Source organism: Neoarius graeffei, chromosome 8 (genome assembly GCF_027579695.1).
Source record: "Neoarius graeffei isolate fNeoGra1 chromosome 8, fNeoGra1.pri, whole genome shotgun sequence".
Taxonomy (NCBI): Eukaryota; Metazoa; Chordata; class Actinopteri; order Siluriformes; family Ariidae; genus Neoarius; species Neoarius graeffei.
Window position 1 is genome coordinate 63,358,200 of NC_083576.1, and position 9,578 is coordinate 63,367,777.

The following is a 9,578-nucleotide window of genomic DNA, read 5'->3' on the forward strand; positions in this document are numbered from 1 at the left end:
CAATACAATGGAGACAGTTAGCACCTTGAGAGGAATACACAATTTTTGCAGAGAGGAGGGGCATGCAGCAGAAGTGGGCCTTTTCACATATGGTAACACATTATCAACAAAGAAAGAAAAAACACAATGCCAAGGATCAGGAAAAGAACCACAGCGCTGTGATTAGTTGGGCTATCAATGACTGACAGAGCCCCGGCACGTAACTAAGCATTATAAAGTTAAAAAATATTATTTTTATTGAAAAAACAAGAATGTAATGATTTCCAAAATTTCTAAAATGATTTTACCTAATGCAATTTTCTGCTTTAATCCACATTTGCTGGTGTTGAGCGTTTTTTGTTTTTTTTTTGCTTCTCAAAATCATCTCATCACAGATCACTTGCTGCTGTGTGCGAGCTTCCCTGCCCCCTATTTGTTGAAAATCTTCTGTAGATGTTGGGGTTTTATATTGATTTATTATTATTATAATTGTTAATAATTAAACATGATAAATCTGGTTATTAGGAACAAAGGAGGGCATAGTGGGAAATGATACGGTAACTGTCTCTTGTCGGTTCAAATACGATACTGTTTTGTGATTACACTGTACCGGTTAATAAAAATAGACAAATGGCATGAACCTCTCTACTGTCTCTTATTACACTAAAGAAAGGGCCTGGCCAAGTCATTGCATATTACTGAAAAAAAGAAAGAACGAATGATACACAGATTGTGTATGGTCCGTGTATGTTTTGGTCATTGGATTTTCCCTTTAGGAATGGGTATTAAAAAACAAAAAATGACTGGTTTATTTGATTTTCGTTTTGAAACACAAAAACAAAAATTGAATTACACTGCATTTTTCTTTTATTTTCATGTTTTATTTCACATTACAAAAATAAATTCACTAGTCAACAGGAACGAAAAACGGACCAAAAATAACCATTTTTTAATATTATCGCACCGGAAGCTGCCATTTAGGCTAAAGCGCGAATGAGAAAAATGTCTCTGGAGCCCTACTCAGAAATGATTTTAGACATGGCAAAACAAAGCCTGTCATCTTCCGAAATCTCTGCGCGCATTTCAGAGGTAAGCGGGGGCGGGAGAGGATTTTCAGCTAGAAATGTGAGAAGATTCTGTGCTGAAAATGGCATAAACTTGATGGGATTGCCCAAGGAACATCTGGAGTTGGAGGTGGCAAAAGCCATTACCGAGGTAAGAAAACTGACCTTTTCTTCTTTGATATGTGTGTGTGTGTGCAAAGAAGCAAGTTTATTTCACATTTATCACAATAGGCTAATAGAGTAAACAGATTCCGTAAAACACTTGCAAATTCCATTACACAATCACTCCACCCCCATGCTTACTCCCAATAACTAAAACATATCGGCATGATTTTGGAATGTTAAAATTGTGTTTGTTATTTTCTAGACGGGACCAACATTTGGCAGAAGGATGATGAAGGGATACCTCGCCATGAAAGGGGTACATGCTGCAGAGACACGAATAGGATAAGTGCTCAGAACTATGCACCAACCTTACAATGAAGCAAGACGCCAGGTAGGCTATACTATAAATGTCAAATTCAAGATGATTCAGGTAGCGGCATGTAACTTAACTTATCTGCTACCTCATAACCATCACAATGACAAACACATGCATTTGCTTTCAACGAAGCTGTTGAGAAATCAATTCATGGATTAGCGGATTATTATAGGCTAGCCTATGCTACGTGGTGTTATGATGTGCATATGTAAACAGAGAGGTTGGTGTAAACAAGGATCAGTGGTTAAGGGCATGTCTCTGGCGGTAGTACAATAACAAATGCTTTACTTTGAAAATAGAAACAGGTTGTGCTGTCTTCTGTTAGTGTAGCGTTTAGAATGTATTATTTTCCTAGTAGCCTACTTCTGATGAAGAGCGCCAGTCACCCACCCACATCCAGAGCCATATACGGCTCTACCCACATCAGGGTGCTACTGCCACCTATTGGTGTCGAAAAGTAGCAGTACTACACTAACCCACATACAAGCATCCCAACAACAGCAATAAGGCAATCTAAGGGATAGGCCAAAAGAAAGTAATTAGATTCAATTATGGGAATAATATTGTAGGCTACTCCTGAAGTGTCAAAGGTGCCATATTATCAGACCATTAAAAGTAGGCCTTTGTTGTTGAGGAGGATAGCGTTGTAGCCTACGCTGTGTTTTGTGGAATTGTCAAATTATTTTTGTGTCTTCTTTTAGGGTGCCCGCAACCTCAACCCCATACCATACCAGGCAGACTACATGGGACAGAAGGTTCATCTGGACCAGAATGAAAAGTTAGTGATGTTTGGGGTCACACATGTTGTAGCCATTGATGGCTTCAGCAAAAAGGTTGTTGGTCATTCCACAATGCCCATAAAAAACAACCTTGCCATCTATGAAGATGTTTTCAGGTAACAGCCTGTAATTTGTGGACATTTAAACAGTATTCTGTCATTTATGCAAGACAGCGGATGCTGGCCAATGTATTAATATGGTATCAAGATTGTGATATGCACTATGTGAATTTGGACATCCTACTTGAAAGGAAAGGCTGCATAGTCCCATGTAACTGACAGACTCTTATACTGTCATTGAAATAGTATCTTACATACGCGAGTGTGACAAAATGCTGACAGCTTAACAGTTACTTTATGACTGAATCATTAAATTTTACAGGGAATAACTGATTTGGAATGGTTAAATTTGAAAAGCTTTGCTCAAATTAAAACCCAGTTTTTCATCCAATAGGCCTGCAGTACTTGCCAATGGGATGTGGGACCAGGTGCGCCTCAATCATGGAAAGGAATTTTATTTGACACTCTTCATTCAGGAGCTGCTATCATCTCATTGCTATAATCAGGAGACAAGACCTTACATACAAACTCCATCCACAAGGGTATAGTTCAGTAGTTTCTATGGTGGCTTCACTAACGCACACCGTCTATGCCTGTTGGAGATATTTATTTGTTAATATTTAGTGTTGTTTAGTATTTAGATACTATAGTTTGTTTCAGCAGCATGCTGTCTTCTTTTTTCAGAATTGCTATGCTTTCCAACTTTTATGATAAGCAGAACACTTTTCTAGCAAGTCTGCAGTGGAGTTACTGGGAATTCTGCAAAATGGACTGTAAAATACATTCTTTCATTTGACCATTGGAATAAATTAATAACACGTTTTTGCCTCACATTCAGAATCACATAGTTGAACGAATCTGGCCGGAGATTAATAATCGTGTCAACTACCCCCTGAAGACAGCCCTTCTGCAGTTGGTGGACCAGGAAGTACTAGACATGGATGACAGCCTTTTCCGATACTGTGTGTCCTGCCTGACTGGTCAGCTGTGCCAGATTGGTCTTACAAGAGTGGTAGAGTCTTGGAATGCTCATCGAATTCCAGGTGAAATAATCAGTATTGCAAATATTAAAATAATTACAATAGACACACATCAGTCTCAAGGTCAACAGTATGTTCTTTATTTTACAGGTAAAGGTATACCAAACGACTTGGCTGGCAGTGGGTGTCCCAAAAAAATCCCACAGGAGATGTTGCCTCACTCAGTTGAAGCAGCAGAACTCTACAGACAACAGCTGGGATCCTCACTGACACCACAATCTACCTTTGGAGTAGATCCATTTTTAACAGAACAAGAAAAAGTACTGGCTGAGAGTCAGTTTGCAGACAAATATCCTGACATTTCTGAACTGCTCTCTAGAGCAGTCAACAATGATTTCGCACCATACAAAGAGGCACTTCTCTTTCTTATAGCCACAACTCGGAGCAATGCACAATTTGTTGTTAGAACTCGACGAATGTAAATGAGTAGAACTGGTGGCAGTGGGCGTTTGAACAATTTTTCATCATTAAAAAAAACAAAACTCAATTACCTGCCTGTTTTTGAGTAAATAAATGAATATTATTCCTCTTCAAAAAGAGACCTTAGCACAGAAAAAGCCTCTGACAGGCCATTGACTTCAAACATGCTGTTTCCTTCAACACTTCCCCTACATTTTGCACAGGTGTCTGAGTGCTCCAGCCACTGCTCCATGCAAGTTTTGCAGCCAATGATGTTTTGGCAACACTGTGTAAAGAGCGGCTCTGTCATGAACTCTAAAACACAAAATGAGAAAAACTAATCAATTTCTGCAAGTGTGTCCCCAGTAAAATGTTCTTAGTGTATTGGATGAGCATTATGTTACACAACATTGTTAATTATAAAATTATGTTGTTAATTATAAAAATGTAAAAAAAAAAAAGTGTCTGGCACGCAGCTGACAGTTAGATAATGTAAAAAAAGACTGTTTATTTGTAAATCTTAAATTGTGGCACACACCATATAGAATAGATCCATTGGGTACTTACTCAAGCAAATAACACAGGAGAACCCCTGCTTAATGGTTTGTAGCTGTGAACGAGTCAGGGTCACTTTTTGAGCTGCAGCCAGACTGGTGAGCTCCCTGATTGTTGAAGTGACATCCGGGAGACTCTGAGATGCAAGGACTAGGTCTTCGATTTTCTCTGTGACCTCTGCAATGCTTCCAACATCTTCATCTTTTCGGCTGTTACACAGAGGATAAAACGAAACACCCAGGTTAGATATGTACTGGATGTGGTGAGCAGGATTGGTGGTGGTGGGGTTGAAGCTTAACCTTTGGTTTGAAGGTTTAGAAAAGTGACTAAAAAATAATAAGTATTTGATTTATAAAAGTAGCTTTGCCAGGTCAGATCTGCAATTTAGGAAACGTATTTATTAGGAAAAATACACAAAACAGTAAAATTGGTAAGGGGTGAAAAATTCCATTCCTGAATATGAGGTCGATAGGCTTTCATACTTTAAGGGGGAGTTGGTTCCTTAGTGGCAGACAGGGTATTAGGGAATGCTAACTCTATGTATGGTGTAGCCTATACAGAGGTAGCAATGGCAAAATTGTCTGAAAAGTCATGTAATGATAAGTCTAACAGAAAAAAAAACAAAGCAACAAAAAAGGAACACATTTCAGTGTAAATGAGATGACCTTACCTCATTCTCCTTCTTTTGGTGCCCTGCAGCTCTCTAATGCCGCTTTTCCACTACAAACGCGGCTGAGTCGGGCTGAGCCGTGCCGTGCTGAGTCGAGCTGAGCAGGGCTGTTGGAGTTGCATTTCGACTACAACCGCGCTGAACCGTGCTGGCTGGAAGTGGGTGGACACATTGGGTGGAGTTAGCGAAAGTGGGTGGACGTCACGTGATGTCGATAAGCAGCGCAAACAGTGACATCAGTGAGCTTTTAAGCGGTAGTCTCACGACCCGAATAGTAAACAATAAACATGGAGGACATGGAGTCGTTAGTGTTGCTGGTCTTGGTGCTGTGGCTTGTTGTCACCGACAACGCGGACAGATACTGGCAAGAGCGTATAGATGAGGCGAGGCGCATAAGGCTTCAGAAATTCTCGTAATTCGTAATTATTCTCCTTCCGGGTTTGCGGTGTTTACAGATCCCAGCGCGCTCGCGGGGCGTGTGTGGGCATGTGAGGACACTCCTCCTCACCAATCAGTGCACAGGGGAGTGTCTGCTCACGCCCCCAGCCTCACTCGGCACGGCTTGGCTCGCTTCAGCCCCACTCCAAAACCGTGCGAGTTTTAGGGGCTAAGCAGGGCTGAAGCGAGCTGAGTCGTGCTGGTTTTTGGTAGTCGAAACGCGAGCCGTGTCGGGCTGAAGTGAGCTGAAGCGAGCTGAAGTGAGCTGAAAAAGGGTAGTGGAAAAGGGCCATATAGTCCTTTTCTGGAACAGCAAGAACCTTTCTTGCGTTTTGTTTCCAGTAAGGCAACCCTTGGAGTAGGAGTGGAAACCAGGAAAAAACATTTCAACTGAAGTGGTTCACTCATTCGTAATCAGAAGCATATACTCATGACAGAGAAACACAATTTTTTGCATTTATGTTACCCACCTGTTGTTCCCTCTGACTCCACAATGGCGTTGCCCTGTGCATCAGTCAATATTAAAGGCTCATGACTTCCAATGGCATCCTGTACTTTTGTGGTAATCCCCTGAAGAGAAGCCTCGCACTCTAAAAACCTCACCACCACCATTCTGCTAGGATTCAGCTTCCCACCAACCACCTCAGCAAGGAACACTGACCTGGAAGAATATCATTTTTTTCTCACTGGAGGAACAGCACAAGAGGGCCAAGCAGGGACAAATGACAAGTAACAGACAATCCAATGAAGATTTAGGGGAAACACAGGGTTTAAATACACAGGGAGAAGAGGGGTAATCAAAACAGGTGAGACACACAGAGGGGAGACACAGACTTCAAAATAAAACACAAACCAAATTCCCACTAAAGGAACATGCTAGACCCCATGACAAGACAGGGAATGACATCACACAAGACACGAACGGGAGACACATGAACACAAACCATGACACCTAGCAATGCTTAATGGTCTTATGTAAGATATTGTGGAGTAAATATTAATATTGTGTATAGCAAATATTGTGGAGTAACAATTTCAATATTTGCTATGAAATGTATTGGTAGAAGTATAGAAGCAAATTAAAATGCTCAGTAGCCTACTTAAATAAAATTATTTAGCCTAGTTGACTACTTTCCACTACTTTGTATATCAACAATAACTAGATAATAGAGTCTACAGACGACTCAAAGAATGGCTAATGGTGCTTGTGTGCAACAAAATCTGTTATATACAGTATGTTATTTATGGTTTCATACGTAACTTAATGTTACCTTTGAAATAATTTGGAAGTGGCTCTGGGGAGGGCTGAGGCACCCCGCAATGAGCCACTGGTGACTGTACTCGAAGGTCGTGTGAAGGCAAAGCGTTGCCCCGTTGTGGTTGACCCTGAGGCGACATCGTCCTCGCCGTGCACTTCATAATGCCCCCTTGGGCTCAGGTTGAATGAGCTGAATGCGCCAGATATCTCTCCAGCAAATATAGCCACGTTGGAGTCATCTGTTAGATACAGACTGTGGCTTGAGACCTAAGAAATACACAAGTCAATTAACATTAACCAGCTAAGCCTAATATTAGTGTTATTATAGCATTTTAAAAACGTGATCTATTGTTACTATGAGGATAGTCCTCCAAACTAACTGTCCAAATTACATTAATTCTAAATTTGAAGTAAAAAAAAAAACTTGAGCTAGCATGAAGCACACAGTAAGTTAGGCTAGTAGCCTACGTTAGCTCCGGGTTTTTTTTTTTTTTACCTACCTGAAAGATCCGACTTAATTTTTCGGTAGTCATGTCCTCATCGCGAAGACAAATTCTCGTCCTTTCTGAACACAAGGTACTGGTCCATGTTTCTCCTTGAAGTCTCTGTGGCTGCCGTCATCGTCATGAGGCTATCACTCTCCTTCAGTCCTGGATGATACGCTTTTCTTCTACTGTCTATGATGGGCTCTTGCTGGCTTCCGGTGCGATAATATTAAAAAATGGTTATTTTTGGTCCGTTTTTTCGTTCCTGTTGACTAGTGAATTTATTTTTGTAATGTGAAATAAAACATGAAAATAAAAGAAAAATGCAGTGTAATTCAATTTTTGTTTTTGTGTTTCAAAACGAAAATCAAATAAACCAGTCAGTTTTTTGTTTTTTAATACCCATTCCTAAAGGGAAAATCCAATGACCAAAACATACACGGACCCGATAAAATGAATGCCATGTTGTTATTGTTATCATTATTTATTATTACTATCAGTGGTCGAGTTGTAAAATCAAACCAGGGGGGATGGTGAAATTTTTAGTCACGTGTCGACCCATCGGTAGGTCCGTTGGTGGGAAACTGGTTTGCTTTTAGGAGGGTTTGCATACAACGTAGGTCTGTGGACCTTGTTCATTTACCAGACATACAGTATTTTGTGCTGATAAAGTGTGTAGTACACACTGTGTACCATTTTTATTGTTGTAAAAAACATAATACACTGGTATTTTACTGTAAAACATGCACAGTGTGGATGTCGTGTCATATTTAGTCAGTCTCCTGGCTGACATACCTACCACATTCTCCATATTAGGGTGAAATGCAGATGACAAATTTGAAGTGCAACTTCATAGTCATGGTAGGCTCCTTTTAAATCATTTGGTAAATAATTTATTAAAACCTCAGCAGGCAATGTAAATGAACAACTGAATCTTTTCATATCAAGTCAATAGAATTTTTATTCAAAGCTGAACATTGGGAACATTGAATTAAATACAGAGGTAGGTAACCAATAAGCTAAAACAGGGCTTTTCAAAGTGTGGGGCGCGCCCCCCCTGGGGGGCGCCAGAGTTCTTCAGGGGGGGCGCAACGTGAGGAGCCTTTACCAGAGACAAAATGGATCGATTTTTAGTACCTAAAGCTACAGTGATTGAGGAGACAAAGTTTGGGCCAAGCAAAAAAAAAAAACCCAGAGCCTCCAGGATGTTGCAATTTGCAACTTCAGCGCAAATTCAACCAATCCCCGCCAATTCAGGGCGGTGTTACAATTATATCCAATCACCGCAACTTTCCCACAAATTTGACCAATCGTTGGCGTCGTCTTGAGGTGACGTCGACAAACTACCTTCCGCCTTATTTCCGTGTATAAGTTCAAGAGAAGCAGCATGCGCGCAGTGTTGCCAGATTGGTTTTAAGTGCATTTTGGCGGGTTTTGAACATATTTTGGGCGGGAAAACGTCAGCAGTATCTGGCAACATTGAATGATGTGCGAGTCAGTGTTTAAGTCGGCTTAAATTCTGTTACTGAAAGTGTGTGATGTTTACAGTGAAGCACTGTGTGCACTTTATTTTTTTTTTACTTAATACAAGAAAGTGATGCCAACATTTTTGCCAAAATGGTATTTTATTTTCCATTGTTTAGGCAGCTTCAGCATCATACTGTGAGATTCTGTTCAAATTGTTTTTTTTTTCCTTCTATGAAGCCTGAGCCATTTATTTTATTAGTTTATGATTATTGTTTAATTTAGTCTTCAGGAGAGACTGCCTGCACACAGTACTAGTATTAATAGTTTTTATCTTACATGAAAGCTGAGGCATTTATATTATATTTTAAGGTAACTTCATGTTGTGCTGTGAGGTTATGCAATTTAACTTTTGAACCAACAGGTGCATTTGGATAAGTAAAGCCTATTTTTCTGCATTTTTGTAGTCCTGGTAATCTTTTATATTGGTAAAGTTGTTTATAGGACCATTTCTCAGTGTCTTTGTTTTTTTAATCAATAGTTTTTCAGTAATAACTTAATATTTAACATAGCACTCAATTTTAATCACAAAAAGAGAAAATCGCAACAATTTCTCGCAACTTTCACTTCCTCCCACAATGTAATCGCAACAAAAACCTAAAAAACACTGCAACTTTCATCACAATTTTTTTGGAAAACCCCCGCAACATCAGATATTTTAGCCCGCAACAATCACAAAAAAGGCCCGCAGAATCCTGGGGGACTGGAAAAAGAAGGAAGTATGACCACGATTATTTAAAGTTTGGATTTTCATGGACTGGATCTGAAGATGCTCCACTGCCACAGTGTGTTGTCTGCCAAGAGGTGCTACCTAACGATGCTATGAGATGTTTAAAATGTGTAAAAC

General features: G+C 40.0%; 1 pseudogene; it reads left to right on the forward strand.

Annotated features, from left to right (window-relative positions):
• The first annotated feature begins 981 nt into the window (after positions 1-981).
• Positions 982-3,824, forward strand: LOC132889917 (uncharacterized; annotated as a pseudogene).
• The last annotated feature ends 5,754 nt before the right edge of the window (positions 3,825-9,578 follow it).